The following is a 19,659-nucleotide window of genomic DNA, read 5'->3' on the forward strand; positions in this document are numbered from 1 at the left end:
TATGGTAGAATAGTTTGAAGGCATCCTGATCCTTACACAGACAAAATAAGGAAAAAAATATATATGATGAAATATATTATAATCACATCCAAATTGAGGGCACTTCATCAATATTTTTAGCAAACATTTATACCCCAGCTGCAAGGGTTTAAAACTAACACAGTAGGTACATGGGGCTGCCACCAAACAGCAATTAAACAAATGAAGACAGACTGCCAAGGAGCTGGTAGGGTCTGAGGATAAAGAACGCACAGAGTTGGCTGCAAAGCATCTCATTATGTTTCCCAAAGCTATTAGTTGTGTTTAAAGACACGAAAAAAGCATCCAAGGAAAACACAAGAATGATAAATTTAACCACCAAGCTTTCTACATGTAACAGGCTATTTGGAAGATTGGGGTTTTTACTTTTATTGTTTTTAACTATAACTAACCTAATGCCAGCTTGAACTATACTAACTTTCTATTACTTCAGCTTTTTCCAATATCCAAGTTGCCACTTTCACGTCTGCTTTGCAAAAGGAAGGAAAGGAAAGTTATATACTCAAGACACTGCTAAGGCATAAAAAAAAAAAAAAAATTTAAAGCCTGAAAGCTTAAAATGTCATCCACACAGTAAAGGTAACTGCGTAAAAACAGATCTGCAAAGCAATAGACCTACTTAGGTGTCAGACCTTCCACTCTTAGAGTCTGTTCCTTTCTTATCTCTCCAAGTTCTGCAAGGCAAATGTGAATGGAGGAAATGAAACTGGTTTTCCCCTTATTTAATTTTACAAACGTGCCTTTTAACTCATTTAACAAAATAAAATTCAAAATTGGTATTTTGAAAATTCCATTATACACTCATATTCTACTAATAAACATTCTCCATTTAGTCCAGTCTTGAAGTAGTATCAAATGAGGGTTTTAAGGTGAGAGGGGGAAAAAAAAGCAGCTTGTGCCAACTGCAGAATCTGAGGCAAGTCATATGGAAATTCACAGTAATTCACCAACATCTCAATATTCCTTTTTTAACAAAACAGTAGTTCTACATAGCAACCGGGGAACAGTAACCAGCACAGCCACTTCACATGCCGAAGGTTCCCATTTAATCAAGATACTTCCCTCTGGTACAGAATCAAAAATTGTTGAATAGCTATAAATCATGAAATGATGCTTCTTTGTTTGCACTTTAGAAAATTAGACAAAACTAGTTCGTCTGGGTCATACAGATTTTCTTTCCACTCCAGGAAACATTTCTTTCTAATTGCAACCCTCCTTTAAGAGAGACATGACAAAATCAACTTCGCAGTTCAGATTTAAGTGCTCTTTTTTGGGGGTACCATGGTTTCCTAGCAAGTCTGATTGCCCTGAGTTCTTAAGATTAAGCTCAAAGACAATCACAAGTGAACAATTAGACATATTCATTTCAGTGTAAAAAAAAAAAAAGTCCATTATTGAGTTCCGCATGCTTTTACAATAACCTGGATTAGCAGTTTTCAGTCCCCAGAACAGTGGCATCTGCCATCATTTATGTTCCTACTCAGTAGTCTGGTATTTCAGAGTGGTTATACTTCTCCACAGCTATGCCCGAGTGAAGGAACTGAAGAAGAAACAGATGAGGGATGAACAACTGTATTTTGAATATTTGAAACTGGCCCCAATTTTAAAGGCACAAAGCTTTTTGAAAAAAATAGCCTTTTTTTTTTTTCTCCAAGCTTCCTCAGGAGGCAAAGCTCACTCATTTTGTCCTATCTTTTTAATATGTTTTCAAGAATCAGTGCAGCTGGTGCTTTTGGAAATCTGCTTTCCACCTTAAAAATATCAATTTCTAAGATTTATAAATCCTGTTTATAACTTAATATAATAAAAAAAAGAAAATGGAATAGGTACTTTTGCATGCTACCTGACTTTAAAAGTACATGCAAAATTTTAAACTGGGTGTGGCAGTCACATTTCATAGCCTAATTAATACAATACCTTTGCTAAGCAAACACAGGCAAAATACAAGTCTCATACGCATCTTTAAAAAGCAAATTAAATAGACATTCAAAGCTTTCACAGGCAATTATTGCATTTATGTACCAGTCCTAAGTTTATCTCTAATGTGAGAGTAAATACCTTTAACTAGGAAACAAATTATTTATTCTGCATTCCAGTCTTTTTATTTGTCTTCATGTTCCTTTTCGTAGGTTCCTCTAGAAGCCTAACACTTGTTTCAGGCTTTTCTGTAACGACTATGAGATGTTTCTGGATATTGCACCTACCAACAGCTTTGTGTATAACTAGATTTCATCAATGTGACAATAAAAAACAGCCTGGTGGAAGAAGCACATACTAATTTCACACTTGAGTGGGCCCATATTGTCTACTCTACAACAAGATACTATTAGGTGTTGCTTCCTTGTGCCTTTATCACAGTCCATACTTTGTTATTAAGTATTTCTTTGCATCATTGGGATAAACTCTAAACTATGCATCCAAAGTCTCAACATTGTTGATAAAATAATTATAGAAATATATATAAAATTCATTGAAAAGGTTGAAACCTGAACACTAAGGGAAACTTTACACTGTGACTGGAACAAATATCAGGGCACAGACCCTTTCTCTGGCAGAGCTGGAGAGCTTTCTCTGGCAGGGAGCACGGAAGCAGAGCAGCATCACCTCCTGCCTTGCTAGTTGCCATATGCTGGGCGCTCTCTGCTCCATGTTTCTTCTCACTCCTCCTGGAGCAGACTTTTCTGAGCAATCGGCAACTTCTCTAAAATAAGGGAGCATCTCTCCACCTTCAAGAAAAGGCACCTCATCAAATTCCCAAAAACAGCACTTACTCCCATCTTTTTATCAGGATGGATTTACCATAAACAACTCACTTTACAGATTACTGCAGCATTAACATTTCCCATTTTTAATGGTGTGATTAATGACAGGAAAATTGTGATCTCCGTTACATTTAAAAGCAGCTCTTTGCATAATAATACGCACAGACTCCAAAATTACCTATGTAGTTTTATTTCTGCCTCTAAAGCTCCTACAGAATCTCACGGTAACTGTTGGGACTAATTACCAATGCCAATAAAATAAAATGACACTAGAATTATTTGTTTCTAGCTCTGTCTTGATAACCATCTCCTATATTCAGGCATTAATGAATTCATGCTATCTTGCCCAGCTACCATAAAAGGCTTAGTGCAGAAATTACAGATATCTTTGTCCAGAGCAGGCAATGAAAAACTCTTATTTCTTCCCCAAACACGTTGTTACTGCATTTGGAAGATTATATTTTACCCCCATGAACACAGCTTTGCTCTCCAAGATGAAATACCACTAGTGGCACTGAAATAAGTGGAGTTACCAATCTGCAAAATCAGCACAAGCAAGAAAATGAGGTCTGTTAGGGCCAAATGTTTCACATTAAACATACAATTGTTGGCATAGAATCTGATGTGTCTCATGCTCATTTCCCTTAAGAAGGGGCAGGATGTGACTCAACAGAATGCAAAAGTTATTTAACAGTGCTTCGAAGCACTTATTTCTAGTTTGAGTCTAAAAAAGCATTTAAAGAGCAGACTAAGAATGGATCTTAAATTAAGGTATTAATTGTACCTTCCTGGCAGTAAAATATTTAAATTTGGTCCACTGCAAATGCTCACTTTTGCTTAAAAACAATATATGCTGTGCCTCTTCAGCATTCATGGACCTCTTCCCATTTTATGGTGCTAAGAATAAAGCTTCCATTCAGCAAACACCGAGTTCTGCACAAACCTGTTTCAAAGCCCAATCCTGCTGCAAGCCCTGCCTTTTGACAGAAAGAAATATGCCAAAAAAGTTTGAGCAATGCTATTCTCCAACCACTGCACTTCCTAAATATAGATCATTCTAAACTTTGCACATCATGATCATGTCCAAAACTGCAATTCAAAGTTAATTAGGTAGTAATATAGCACATGATAGCAAATTATATGGCAAATACGACATGACATGTCTATACTTCCTCAGAAGAAAGCGCTTATGTACGAAGGAACAACACTGTCTGCTTCAAAAAGCAAAAGGACCCAACATTCTGTGATAATTTTCAGAGAACTATGTTCAAAGCCTGAAGTGTGGAGACCACCATGCTTGCTTCTGATGCAGTTCTGCTACAAGTGATTCATCAACCGTGGCACAGAAGGATGGATTTGGGGGTCTGGGAGGGCAGACCCTCTGTTTTCTGTCCCATAGCCAGGACTGGCTACAGACGTAGGACAGTACTGTGAGGGACACCAGGTTGGACACAGAACAGCCCAAGGAACCCACAGAGGCTTTCCCTGCCACCATCTTATTTGTCCCAGCAATAAGCAAGGCAAGGGCTTAATCAACAGAACACTCTACACATCAGACTTATTCTCACAAATACTAAACATTCTCCGGACTTCCAGTATTAACAGTACTACAAAGATTGTTTTCTGGAAATCCACAGACCTCGAATTTCACACCATGCACCGGTCACTGTAAGAACAACAGGACCATTCTTGTCCTGTGGTTTGCACAGCACCAATCTAGTACGCTCGGCTGCATGGCGAGTAGCTGCAGTGTAACTACAGAGATGTAGAACAGACATTAGCACCATCTAAATTAAATTACAGGATACCAAAAAAAACTGAGTACCTTTTTCAATATGCAAACTTTTTGCTTCTTTTTTTTTGTTTGTTTAGAAATACTGTAATTTTAACATTGCTTCAGATAATGACTGCCTTTCACATGCGTCTGACTACCAGTTACTAGCTGCTGCTGGCCAGACGATTCAGCAGCAGCCATCAAGTTTTCCACTGCAAAACATAAACACTGTAGCCAGTCAAGAGGATGGTAAGATGTACAATCGCTTATTATAGTGTTAAGAGCAGCAGAAATAACTAAGAACAGCAATTTTATTAAATCTTTTTACAGTAAACATGAGGCCTATAGCTACCATGGTGACTGCATAATTCACTCACGTTGTACACACCAGCTTGACCTCCCAGTTCTCATAACCCTGAGCAAGATTATTTAGACTTTCTAAATTACAGATATTATTTTTCCTTAATTTTGTTAAAATAAAAGTGAGTTTACTTATGTACTCAAAGCAATTTTGGGGAGACAAAAGGAGTCAGAGGTTTGATAACGAAACGTGAATTTTTTGACTGGTAGGCTTCCAATTCAAATGTAATCCACTCCAACAATGACTGAAAGTTAAATTGTAGGATGACTACGCAGGCAATCTATGGTTTCAAAATTGTTTTCTAGTGAACAAGTGTTATTCGTACATAAACTGTCATAACTATCCATCAAAAGATGCCCTGGAGGCTGAAACATGCTTTAAAGTTGTCTCTCTGAATTAGGACAAGTAAATTAGCAGCTTGATCTACACCTGTCCAGAGCCTGCTCTCAGAAAAGATAAATTTTAATTTTAGCATTATCAACGTGACATCTCACAAGCACTACATCTGATTAAACAAAAAAAAAAAAAAAAATCTGAGGCTTAACCATCTTGACAGAATCCCTTTAATCCTCAGTCATTTCGCTAATACACTGCGAAATTAGAACTCTCCATTCACAAAATCCATTCACCCTGCGTGGATATACACACTCTACACATACATAAATACGTATACAGTGAACGAAGTATCAGGGCAGTATGCGCTAACGAGGAGACAGTTACAACCTCCTGATCCCTTAAATGGGCCTATGGCTACGACAGCTTTAGCAGTCAGAATTCCACCTCTGTACCAGAGCCCATCGCTGTGCTACTAATCAGTTACAGAATTGCTCACTGCTCACCCTGCCGTTTGCACAAGAAGAGTAATTGTTCAAACGAAGGCCCAGGGGATATGAGGAACAGAACAGTCACCCAAATGAGGGAAGGAGAGGACTCATCGAGCCGCTTAGTGCCATCATCTGCTAAAATACCATGGTATACAACTCCCTAGACATTCATTGTATGTCCTCCCCTCATACCTTCACTTCAAGTTTAAATTATATTAATTTTCTGCTAAGACCCTAATCCACAGCCTGCTATATCTCACAAAGCCTGAAGACTAAACTGATACATCTTAGCATTAGTTTTTTCTTCATACTTTTACCCTGTGATTGTTGCTTAGAACATAGCCCTTGCATGTCCTTTCCCTCCCTTCACCACAAAATTAAGTTTCAGAGTGTAAATTCAGTCTATGTATTCTTCCCACTTATTTTACTGAGCATTCAAAATACAAACCATTCACCCAATTGGTTGATCTTCTACTGCATTACAAGGCTGACAGTTTCTCCAGGTCTGTGATTAAATGCTGCAATAATTTGTTTGCCAGCAGTATGATAAAATACAGAAAATGGCATAGATCCTCTTTTTCATTTTCCAGATAAAGAGTCATTGGTTCCTGGAAAAGCAGCTTGCAAATACAAATCTCAGGAAAACTCCTCTTGCCCACTTTCCTCCAGGAGTAGCTAAAGGTGTACAAATATAGGAGTGGCAAATTCCAGGGGAACTTCAAATAGATTATTCTATTTAATCATATTTATCATAAGATGGTACTAATCCTTCCTCGCGGCCACATATTTTAAAGCTATATTTGGATACTGAGAAGTGCAGGCAGCTTACAGGGAACACAGACTATCATTGGCCTGATTTTTAATTTAAAGTGATTTTGGAACTTGCCTGCTTCCATACCCACTCAGATGGATTCTGACATAAGCCTGAAACGACTTCTTATTTCCCAAGAGAAAAAAGAAATTACTGAAGCTTTCAGGCCTCTCTTGAGTGGAAACTCTCAGCATAATCCAAGGGTGAAATCCTACCACTGTGAAAGTCAAAAGTCCTACTTGCATCTGAGATACCCAGATTTCAAACAAGTCTCCATTTCCCTGACAACTGGCATGAGTTTATAAATTATTGCATTCTGCAGAAGTCTAGTAACAATTTCAAAGAGAAATCTAGGTTTAGGGTACAAAAACATATATTGAATATCTATTTTATTATCAATGAAATATTAAATCACCATCATCTATTTCTTAATCAATTTCACAACAGAATGAGAATACCAACATACAGCTGCACCAGAAGTGTATTTGCCAAAGAAACCTGTTTGCAAACTCGATTTCTAAAACACAATTGCTTTCTTAAACCTTGGGAAAATGGGAAAACAAAATCTATTAGAAATTAGAGATTAAAAACTTTGTTTTTCCTCACTAACATTCAATTCTGAGTAAATACTGTAGAAGCAGGAGCATGGTGATGGTTCTATAATAATTAAGATACCTGCTACAGCAGAAACATACATTTAAACAGTAAGCTTAAATATACTTTCAACATCAAATAAAGATGTTTGTTACTTATTTAGGTATCAGAAAATGCCTGCATGTACCATATACATAACACTAATGGTCAGGATAAACCATAGAATTTAACCCGGTTTATGTAGCAGACAGCAAAAATGAACACATAACACAACTGTTGGTCCAGGACATTCATCACATCAGACTAACACTGCCTCACACAACCATCTACAAACATGTTTCAAATCAGCACCTGTGTTAAAGTACAGCCCGTTTCTCTTTTCACCATGAAAAATATAGTCTGGGGGTGTTCTTTCTCAAAATTATAACCATTTCCTAGGAGGCTGTTATATAGCTTCTTTCTTATTTTCTCTTGTTCAAAGAGGCCAGTTTAGAAGCAGCAAAGCAAAGACAAGATCCAGGCTGGAACAGATGCTCAGACACATCCTGCTAAAGACACGTCTTGGTTTCTGCATGAGAAAAAATATAAAGATCTCCTGTAGACAAAGTTACAAAGACTGCTTCTTTAAAGCATGTCTTCAAGTCAAAGTCTACTGCAAAATCTGAATCCTGCTCTTGGACGGAGAGAGAAGTTTCCCTCCTTCCAGTATCCTCAGGCTTAGAGATGCCAGGCCTTCTCTCTGCTTTCTCTCACAGAGATTGCCAGCTCATATTTTGCAATACTTCATATCACACTTGATACTTCTAGACACTGTTACAAAATAAATTTCTGCCAATTTCATCCTCAGTATTGAACTTGATTGAAAGTAAGAATTTTCTCCAAAGCCAAAATATGTGTTGATGCATTGTCCCTCAGGTGTTCCCCCACAAGTTCTAAATAAAAAAAACCCGCTCAAAGACAAGGAGCAGAAAAAAAAAAAGAATTCAGCATTTCAGAAAATTTGGTGGGGTCAAACATCCATGTCATATGTAACACACAACAACGAGAAGCTGCTGTGTTGTCACAGTAAAGAGATTACTTCGATACAGACATGGAGTCACTGAACCTGTGCATGCTGCATCTACTCATGCATACGAGAGAGTCTGTAGTGGGTGGATGCTTTATTCAGGCAAGAGAGTGACCCATCCGTAACCGTGGGAGGGAGTTCTGGAGTTCCCTGCTGGAATCTGGCCAGGGCACTGCCATGACCAACTCCTCTCTTCTGAAAAACAGCTGAATCACAGAATAGTAGGGGTTGGAAGGGACCTCTGTGGGTCATCTAGTCCAACCCTCCTGCCGAAGCAGGGTCACCTACAGCAGGCTGCACAGGATCTTGTCCAGGCGGGTCTAGAATACCTCCAGAGAAGGAGACTCCACAACCTCCTGGGCAGCCTGTTCCAGGGCTCCGTCACCCTCAGAGGGACGAAGTTCTTCCTCATGTTCAGACGGAACTTCCTGTGCCTCAGTTTGTGCCCATTGCCCCTTGTCCTGTCACTGGGCACCACTGAAAAGAGCTCGGCCCCATCCTCCTGACACCCACCCTTCAGATATTTATAAGCATTTATAAGGTCCCCTCGCAGCCTTCTCTTCTTCAGGCTGAACAAGCCCAGCTCCCTCAGCCTCTCCTCGTAGGAGAGATGCTCCAGTCCCCTCATCATCCTTGTAGCCCTCCGCTGGACTCTCTCCAGTAGCTCTTCATCTTTCTTGAACTGGGGAGCCCAGAACTGGACACAGTACTCTAGATGAGGCCTCACTAGAGCAGTGTAGAGGGGAAGGAGAACCTCCCTCGTCCTGCTGGCCACACTCTTCTTGATGCACCCCAGGATTCCATTGGCTTTCTTGGCAGCCAGGGCACACTGAAGAGCTCGCGTATCACACGCTAAAGCTATTAAACAAGTAAACAACTAGAAAATTATTTTCCTCTGCTCTGTTCTTTGCAGACTTATTTGTACCTGAAGAAGGTATGTGTAAAACTCGTACCCAAGATGACAGATTTACATACCAATTTTGCACGAGTAGTAAGAACTATAAAGGCACAGTGCAGTTGCAATTTCAGTCTTTAGACTAACTAAAAATCTTTTCACAGCCACATTGCAAGTCTCATTATTACCTTCAGATAAAGAAAATCCCACAGAATTAATGTTTCTTTAAAATTCTAAAGCAATTTAATTTTAAAATGCCTAATTTAAAATAAACCAAAATCAAAAAGGGATGGTCCAATACTGTTAAAAATTTTTTCCTAATAAATATCATCCACCAAGGTGTTTTAGTGGTATATAAATAGAGAACAGGAGTAGTTAGTACATATAACAGGAAATATTTCATAAAAGGAAAGCACTTTGAAGTTAACGCCTTAGGCTTTGTTCCTGTAGGGTTTCATACATGTGTGTCTCAGGGACAGCACAGACACAGGGGACAGGGATTCCTTCTGTTATCCTCTCTTTTGGTGGGCATGTTACTCAAGCGAAGTTCAGTCTGATTTCTGTGCACAGCACACTTCCCTGAAAATTCCAGGTATAGCCAAAGCGTAGCATACACTGCTGCCATCTCCACTGCTCAGGCACATTTTGCTTCACACAAATTATTCGGAAAAGATGAGAGAGTTTGCAGTAGGAGCAGTGAACTTCTGTCTCATTCATTGGAGACTAAACACAGACCTTTATGGAACTCAGCTTTGAAACTGGATGAAAGTAATAGCTGGAATCGTAAAGCTGAGTTATTCTTTCAGTTCACATGGAAAACTTCTACAGAGCACATGGTTATTTCATGAGCTCCTCAGACTGCAATAAAATGCATGTCACGAATGGGTGTCAGCTCAGAGAAAGCGCCCACTTTCTCCCCTAGACACCAAACAGAGGTCGTGAAATGAGAGAACGGTTCCTCCAGAACTATGTTTTCCTGCTCATGTAACCTAAAACCCTCCGATTTGCTCTATTCTAATACACAGTGGTTTTCTGCCTTCTGCTTTTCAGCTGAAGACAATCTATCCAATCACACAGGCAACCGACATCTCAATGGAGAAAGATTTCCTCCTCACAGGAGATTATTCAGAAGTGCAATAAGCTTCCCTGCGGCCATCCCCACTCGGTGCTGCGCCTGGAGCGCTTGCGCTGCCTGCAGCTCCCCTTCCCCACACCAGCCCCGCAGGAACACCCTGCCTGCCTCAGTCACCTGGAATTCATTGGGACACCTGTAATTCTTTTTCTCGGTGAAGTGGCACTGCAATTCATGATTTGAATACAGGGATAAGGAAGAAGGAATAGCAAAAGCTGTGCACTGAAATCCAAAATATACTTGAAAGCAGAACTAGGCTGTAGCTCACTGACAGCAAGGACAACTGCCTTGGCTTGAGATAACTGCTGAGGCAGTGGCCGCGACCACTTCACAGTCCCCACTGCAGGAGCAGCCGAAATCGTCACCAGTCACCCCCCTCAGCTGGCACAGGTCACACAACAGCATTTTAAGGCAACACAAACTAACGGTTTACTTTTCTTTAAAAGCTAGAATGGAAATTGCAGTGGATTTAAATTCAATTCAGTAACAGGTCAGACAACACATGGCTAAGAATAATCATCTTATCAGCTACCCCAAGCAAGATGCATCTTTTGCTTATATTAAAAATGCAATTTAGAAACCAAACCTTAAAGAAAGCATCTAGTCCTTTCCCAGTCACGTTACAAGTAGTGGCATCCCTGGGCACAGATAGAAGTTTGCAGGTAGAGCTGGCCACAAACTGCTTGCAAATCCTGTTTTACATGTCTGTTACATGGCCTTCCTATGCTCTAAAAATGCTGTAAAATCCCCTGAGATGATGAAATATATGACTCCTTTCCCAAATGAAAAAAAAAATAAAATATTTTTCATCCACAAAATAGAAAATACTTTTTCACAAACTGTGGCAATCTTTTCCAGGTCATGTTGCTTCTTCCAAAACAATTCATTTGTAATGTTGCTTCTGTGCATGCGGTTACATATATACAGCAAGGCTTTTTCAACCTACAGAACAGCTTTCTGTAAAGGAAGTTTTCTCTTGGAACAGTGTTTGCTAACAGTTTGAATACAAATATCTTCTAGACTGCAAATCCAGTTAATATTCACAAAAAAAATGTACCTAGAGCATGAAGCACACACATATTTCCATTCTATCCATATATTAAAATAGACTATAATATAATTTATATAATATTTAGAAAAAAATGCTTTTAGGACTTTTAATCTACAGTATGCTACTTACTGTTACTGGTGTTCTGAGCATGTGAGGGTAAGTTATAGATGTGACTTTATAATTTCTTAACCTTAGGTCTTACTTTGCAGTACACTGTTAGATCGCTTCACTGGGTGTAACATGTCAACTGCTACACGACTACAGTTACCAAAGGGTTAAGCCTCATGGAGTAGAAAATACTTTCCAAATCAGAAAGCCTCTTCAAATTGCTTCCAGACAGTGCTATTTTTATAATTCTATCACAAAAGCAAATCTTATCCTACACATTCACTACTTCAAATTCAGATGAGAAGTGCGTGTCTCATAAATCAACCCTTGCCCAAACTGCTGAAGGAAAATTCAGATACAAGTTCAGATAAAGCACTAAGGAGGTCAGGAAGGGAATTCTGAAAGTCCTCTCCAGTTCTTACTTTTAAACTCCACTCTTACTGTCTGTGGGAACCGCATGTCTTATTTTTGAATTTTTTCTCAGAGAGCTAATCAGAATGCGAGTAGCAGTGCAGCATGGCACAAACTGAACAAAACCAAAAAGCACTGGCTGCTACCAGGTGCTCAGAAGGGCAAGCGAAGAGTAGCAAGAGAAGACCAGGCAGGCAGACACTGCAAATGTTTTTGTTCTTGTTACAGTTCTTTCATTACTGCTTTACTTGGTCCGAGATAACTGAATTTTCCTATTGTTTTTATAAAGCAATACTGCAGTTCTGCTTGGGAGCCTTAAAGCTTCCCCTCCATCCGTCCCTCCGCACTCCAGCTGGTGCTACCGCAAAGCAGTAACACGTGGTGCTTCTGCACAGCCATAACCTGGAACTACTGCCGAGACCCGGCAGAGAGCGAGTCATACCCACAATATTAATTTCCTTCCATATAGTTTCCACTACGTAACACACAGATAGGTCTTTGTCTAGCATACTAAAGCGATGCTCCACGCAGCTTTTTGTAGACTGGGGGAAAGGTGACCTTTTACTCATCCCTGGAGCATATACGGAAACATGAGCTAGGGCAAAGTGCCAGGCATCAGAAAAAATGGAGACCGCTGCCCATATGGGTTTTCAATGTGTTACATCAAAGGCACATAATTTACAGTTTCACTCGGAGAGTTAAATTGCTAATACCCAGTATATAAGCAGGGAACTAAAGTAATTTACAAGTGCCTTTTTAAACTTTTTCTTCTAATGGCTGTAAAGTTAGTCGTCAGCAAATTTCACACCAGTAAGCAAATAAGCATTACAAGGCTACAACGGTTCCCATAGCCCTGGCAAGAGGAGGAGTGGGGGAAGCACTGCTTCTTTGGGATTTGGCACCGTGTTTACCACTGCACTTCCCTCTGTGGTCTCCACACTTCTAATTTTGAAGTATGCCACCTTCTCATCCTACAGGGGTGGAGTATTTATTAAACTTTTCCACCCCCAAAAAATACATTTTAAAATATCTATTAAATTTCACTTTTCCAGGGATGTTCACAGAAATAAGATGTTTATGGTTCAAGCCACTGTGAAACTGGAACCCTAAATATGGGCAAAATTGTTGGTTAACTTAATCTAAACAGAGCAATCGTACCCCAGACTCTTAGAGGCAAGCAAAATACACTTCCTAAGTTTATTAAAGGTCTAGCATGGGGGAACACAACATTTGGCCACTGTGAGCTTTCAGATTCACATTCAAAACAGCATAACATGGTTTTACGGCACTATAGAAGTTCAGTTTGGGGTTTTTTAGGGGGAGGGGTATTTATTTATTAAAACTATATAACAATGATATTGGCATTTCAGGTGGTTTGGAGGGTTTTTTGTTGTTGGTTTTTTTTGGTCTATACCACTCCTTCCAAGTTCTTTCACATTTTTTCATTAGTGTAATTCTCTAAATAGTTTTAGATCCTTCACCACATTTTATTACACATTTTCATGTCTAGTGCTTTCAGAAGCCTCAAACAAAGCTGCATTCCTAATGCGGCAGTCATTGCACAAGCACGCAGGGAGACATGTAGCCCTGTCTCAATACTCTGAGGTGCTCTGGGAGGTTTTCAAAGAATAGGAGTTCAGTGTTCAACTACAGTTGGAGTTCAGTGGGAATAGCTCACTATACAGATATGGAAAATCTTCCTTATAAAACCCAGTGGGATTCAGCAGTGCTTTAGAAATAACCACAATTTTTTAGAATAAAATTTCCCCAAACCAATATTTATTTCTATCATATTTTATAGGACTTCGCCATAAAATATTCTGTTAGAGAATGGAAAAATCATGCTTATAGCCTAACAAATATGAGGGAAATGGTTAAGTGAAAAAATACTTGTTTAAAAAGACAAAGTTGGTCTTCTCCTTTCCCGTTTATTACCTGGTCTTAAACTCGGATTTCTTCCTTTTCACAAGCCTCTTCCCTTTTCTCCTCTGCTACATAACTTAGTAAAGAGTCCAAACTACCTGATGAGAATCACAGCTAAGAAAAAACCCACACATCTGTGCAAGTATGGAAAACTTCAATCCCAGAGTGACTTACTGCAATGCTTTAAGTGCCTGTTAGAACTCCAGTGAGGGGAGATGGGGAATAAAATAACATGAATCCAAAGTTTATGAGCATACAGTTTGGAATTTTCTGTTCTATATAGAATAAATACAGAACTAACTCATAAGAGTCCAGCCCTACAAACTTTCTAGCAGGCAGAAGTTGCAAGCATTATATTACTATGAGTTATAAAGGAGACTTCATTCTTACTGATTTTAAGTTGTAGTTTCTGTGGAAGCCATAAGGATCATATACCAAAACCTGGATTCACTAAAGCAGCTGGGCTCAAGTGTAGTTGCTACCATTCTTTTATCATTCAAGATAGCATCTTTGTCAAAAAGCCAAGCAGTCACAGCAGAATTCAAGATGTTAAGAAAACAGACTTCAAAGGCTAATGCAAACAATTTGTGCAAGCTTTACTGCTCTCAGAATTAATAAAACACAACCATTCTTAGACAGTGCTCACATAAAATGGCCAATTACATCTTTATAACTTACACAATTGTATATAAACAGGTATGTCAATTTGATCCAGAATATTCCACTTGTAAATTTATTATGTTCAATAAATGCAGTTCAGCAATGCCACACAGGCCTGCATATAGAAGCTCAACCAGAAGAGGCTTTTTAGGTCACCATTTCAAAAATTGGTCAATGCTGGCACATTCAAAAGAATTGTTAGTAGTTACTGATTATACACAGTTTTTACCACTGATTCATTAGTGTTCTATCAAAAATGCTGTCTGATTTACCAGCCCCAGAGGCATGGTGAATTCACCTGTGGGGTTTCTTAGCTGGTGTCTGTGTGTGTCACACCCCCAATTCACAAGCTTCAGGTGTTGTCCTGCAAGAGCCTCTATTTCCAAAAAGTTTAACAGAAAAAAACCAAAGAACACAAAGATTTGTCAAGCCCTTAGAGGATTACATGTAAAGAAAAAGCCCATCTAATCAAGTCTTTTCTGGACATGTCCATGTTGTAAAACCACTATGTTACCACTCATACAGGGAAGAAGAAAGCCAATGCCACAATTCAAGTTCCCAAACTTTCCTTCCTCACTTTTAAATTCTGAAAGTTTTAGTCCTCCTTGATTAACAAGATAAATCACTTTATCAAAAACATCCATAACTACAACAGACATTTCCCCTAAATTTTTACTGCTACTTCACAAAAACAAGCTTCAAAGTTTGACAAACAGGAGACTGTAAGAAGTGCCCATTTCTAACCTTCTGTTAGTTCAGGATAAACAAGGCCTGAATTGATATTTTCAGTTATAATATCTTGACTTGTTGGTAGGAACACCACCCACATTCCTCTAGATTCCAGAAATCTAGAGGATTTTGTAATTTTTTACCAAATAGACCAGTCCTAACATTTCCAGTAGAAATCGCACAAAAAATGTAGAATCTTGCAGAAAAGCTCTTTATGGTTATTTCAACAAGATAAAGTGTTTAGCCGTTTCTGTTACCACTCTAGTTAATAACTACCAACCTACATTTTTTTCTTGGAAACCTATGCAGAAAAGGTTTCAAACTGCAGATCCTCATTCTGTCACAAATAAACTCTATGAAGGTAACCAGCTCAAAAATTTGGTTAATGTAATGCAGGTGGTGGTTTTGTTGTTTGTTTTTAAGACAAGCAAAGTACATAAGCAATGAAGCTAGTTTAATCACTTCTCAGAAACAAAAAGAGATCAATTCGTCTACTTAGCAGCTACTTCATTTCATCCTTTCCTTTAAGATTTCATACATTTAAGAGTCTGGGTCAGAAACAGTATATTCAAGAATTATTTCCTCAAGCTCTAGTGAAGGGTACAACTCACCTACAGCAAACCTCCAGCTGACATGGCTGCATGCTACTGAAGAAGGCTTCTCCCGACTGCTTGTAGAAGAGCTCCTACAGAGCCTGGCACGCCACTTTTTCAACTCCACCTAATCCCACCTGCTTCATGAATTAAGCTGTTAACAACCTTGATAATTCACAGCTGTCACTGAGATTGCTTTTTTGCTAACAAGTGAGCACCCATTTCTTGGCTACTGCACAAAACAATCACAGAAATTTAATTAGATGCAGGTGTAAAGCCACCTTTTTATTAGCATTGTTCTATAATGGGTTGCTGTATCTTTTTAAAACTTTTTTTTCTTAGCATTGGTCATTATTCTTAAGAAGACACAGCATTCAGGCATAGGTTTGCTAAGAAATTAACCTATTTGAAAAAACTCTCAAGTAACGGCAGTTCCGCAGTGTTTAAAAAAGAGCCAGTTTAAACAGGGTGAGATTTAGTATAAAAAGCCTCATTTAACAGTGGAACACATGAAATTCAATGCTGGCAGTGATAATGAAATGCAGCTTTTTATTTTTGAGATAATGTTCAGGTATTCATTTTTAACCACCTTGGAGAGCTGTTTTTGTTTAGCAGTGCTTCAGATCACTGACTCTCCTCTTTCACCCACCCCATGGAAATGAAAGCTAGAAGAATGCAGTAAGTACTGCAAACACAGAAAGGCATCAGTGTCCTTGGATTCACTCAGTGAAGTTATATAGCAACAATTTGTTAAATGTGTTAAAATATTGAATTTTAACTGGAAAAGGAAAACAATGCCAATTTATTTTTTTAAACGTAAGGCAAGTAACCCTTTACAGAAATTGAGTTCTAGCCATTCCTGGAGCTGGCAGTATTAAGCATCAGTAACTTGGCCTCTACAACAGCATTTCTATTGCACACTCTGATGCAGTCTTAAATATTTTAAGAATAAAGTAAGAATCACAAAATATTTCTGCTACTTACTGCATTCAGTCTCTCCTTCAAAATAAAGACTCTCTCTAAAGGCTCTCTCAGATCCAGCCTCTTTCACCAAAATAGTTCTTTCTTGCCAAGTTGATCAAATCTGTTGATAAAAATAAAATTTCCAGTTTCAACATTAAAAATTTATACATTTTGTCTTCAAACACCTGAGGCTTCCCTTCTGTAGTGACTATTGCATAGGCATGTCTACGCGCAGAGGACAACTTTCAGAATTTGAATCTCGAGACCTACTGCATTCATACCACACAATGAAGGCATCATTGCACTAGCTAAACCTTTAGCACAGCAGACAGAAATTGTGTTGACATGCTGTAGTATCTTAAATCTGCTTTTATTTGCCAGGATGTTGTCTGCAATGCGGACAGGACAGCCCAGCCCAGCAACTCAGGCCTGGCTACGGCCAGAAACAGTAAGGGGACTACAACGCAGACCTTTCAGGACATGAGACTCTGGCCAAATACTCAGCTGTAGCCTGACTGCCCATGCAGACCCAGGCAGGTTTTACGAAAGAAAGGGTGGCTGTACCAGCCTGAACAACCATACGTAGCACAACGGCACTCATACTGCTTTCAAAACCAGAACAAAACTAAAATTGACATTTCTCATATTAGAAACTCTTTCAGAGTGAAAAAAAAAAGCAGCATTCAACAAACAGGATGTTGTCTAAATGTCTTTAAGATCTGCCCTTAGGCATCTCACATGAATCTTCAGACGGATACATACCTTTAATAACCTGGATTTAACCATCCTATGATTCTAACTCTCAGCTAATGACTTTGCTTATTTGTCTGCTGAAGTATGAAAGTTATGAAAAACAGAAAATTACAAATAAAATGTCATAAATTATCAAATACCACAAGACTCAGTTTTACTTTTTACAAGAAATCATGTTCTTTGTTATGGTAACTTACAAGGTATTTTAAGCTGAGATACAGTTTATGGAAGTTCTGAACAGAAACACGATACTGGACAGACTGGACAAAACTGTCTCATAAAGGGAAATTCCTGAAATTCATTACTTCCCCAAAATGTGGGGACCCAATGCTGCTGCTATGGCTTCCTAGTCATGGAAATCTGGCGGGGATGGACCCACAGCCCCCCAGGTAACAGCTGTCCCTGTGGGGAGAAAACTGTTTTTTCCAGTCCTCAGTACCACAGCTTTGGCTAGTCTCGTTATCTGCACTGAGATAGTACACATGACAAAAAATTATTTTCTGTAACTGGTTTTTAATTAAGGGTTGTCATTGGAAATGCTACATGAGAACTAACTCTTGGTCTTATGTCTACTATATTCCTGGAAGTTTTCTGTACCTTTAAAAATCTTATGTCCTGGCTGCATACATTACTCAGACTGTTCTTTTTTGCACACAGAGCACTGTCTTCCCACTGTGTTACACAGAGATTCTATGATCAAATAGTTCCACGTATCAGTGTGGCCAAATTTCTTTTCCAAAGTAAAATCTGTGCAAACTGATAAATTAAATCAGGCTGAACATGGAAGCAATTTATGGCGTGCCAGACAAAGGTCATGCTGCACAGCCTGGCACGCACAGAGGCAAGCGATAGCCAGGAGATACCTCGCTCTGTTTGCTAGCTGCTCAGAGCCCTAACTTCTCAAACAGAAATTCGTAACGGGGAAAATGAAATTAACTGCCACATGAAGAACCCAGTAAGAAGCACAGATTTAGTGAACTAATTTAATTTATGCTAAATAGAATTCCCTCATGTTCTTACAGCTGAACTGAGAAAAATCACTCTTCTGCAACTAAAGTGAACGGAATAATGTTAAGAAAGCCAGGATTGGACAAGACTTGTGAGTCACTACACAGCTATCCAAAGGGATACAGAGGTCGTCCAGTCGCTAGAACGTGGGCTGAAACAGTCACTGATTTATTTTCCAAGAATCCCAATGAGAGGCACTCTCAGGGGAGCACAAGACAAGAGACTTTGCCATGATTGCAGCTACAGAGATGACTACAGTTAAGAAATTCTGGCAAATGTTAGTGGCTACAGTAGTAAGTTAATGCGACACTCAGAGACCTTTGAGAACGCAAGCTGTGATAGGGAAGCAAGACACTACAATAGCATAACTGGCATGAGAGTTTGTGAGTACTGAACTTGTTTATTAATTGATTTATTCATATGCATTCTTACGAAAGAAAAGATCTAGGTTTAGTGTTTGGGACTCCTGTTTTATGACAGAGTGTTTGAAGGTAGCTTTGGACATCCCTCTCCACGTTACAGGATTAGTGGGTATTCCTTGCTAAGCAGGAATGTAAGTAGTGCTACGTTTACTGCTATACTCAAGAGTTCACCTACCCCCCTTATTCCCCAGAAATGGTGAATTCTAAACACTGTTTTTAGACTAGTGAAAAAGACAGACATGTAGGATCACTTGATGAAATGGAAAATGTGGAATATAAAATATGATGTCATAAACTAGCCTTTCTGCTGTAGGTTGCTGAATCAGCCTGAAGTAGGTTAAATGCAAGAATTTATGGTTTTATTTAATATGTCATTAATTTAAAATTAAACCAATTAAAAAATCTGCCTCTAGGGCTTTAGGTGATTTAACTTAACTACACAATATGCTAAAATGCAATTAAACTAAAACACAAAACCTTGGCTAGCTACTACTTTCCTCTTCCTCAATTTAAAATGGAAGCTTTTAATCTCCTGGCAGAGGCATGTTTTCTCTACCAGTATCCCTAGAAGTCACCAAATTCAGACTGTTTCTGAGTAAGTCATGCAGAACTCCTGGTCTCTGAGCCCTTGCAAGATGACTTTGTGTGCAGCCCAGCCACTTCAATAATAGGGAGCTATAGCTCTGGCAGCTCTACTAACTATACCTCTAGCACGTGGAACTGCACATTAAAGAACCTCTGACATCAGCTGGTTAGCACTAGTAGAAATTACCTTACACA

The 19,659-nt window shown here is 39.0% G+C and overlaps 1 protein-coding gene across 2 annotated transcripts in view; it reads right to left on the reverse strand.

Annotated features, from left to right (window-relative positions):
• Positions 1 to 19,659, reverse strand: part of COL5A2 (collagen type V alpha 2 chain) — a 188,475-nt gene that overhangs the window by 133,168 nt on the left and 35,648 nt on the right. For both annotated transcript variants that reach the window (XM_075430219.1, XM_075430218.1), the window contains exon 2: positions 16,718 to 16,817. The gene's annotated coding sequence lies outside the window, so the exon portion shown is untranslated. The remainder of the gene's footprint in view (positions 1 to 16,717; positions 16,818 to 19,659) is intronic.

This window comes from Opisthocomus hoazin, chromosome 9, assembly GCF_030867145.1.
Source record: "Opisthocomus hoazin isolate bOpiHoa1 chromosome 9, bOpiHoa1.hap1, whole genome shotgun sequence".
Classification (NCBI taxonomy): domain Eukaryota; kingdom Metazoa; phylum Chordata; class Aves; order Opisthocomiformes; family Opisthocomidae; genus Opisthocomus; species Opisthocomus hoazin.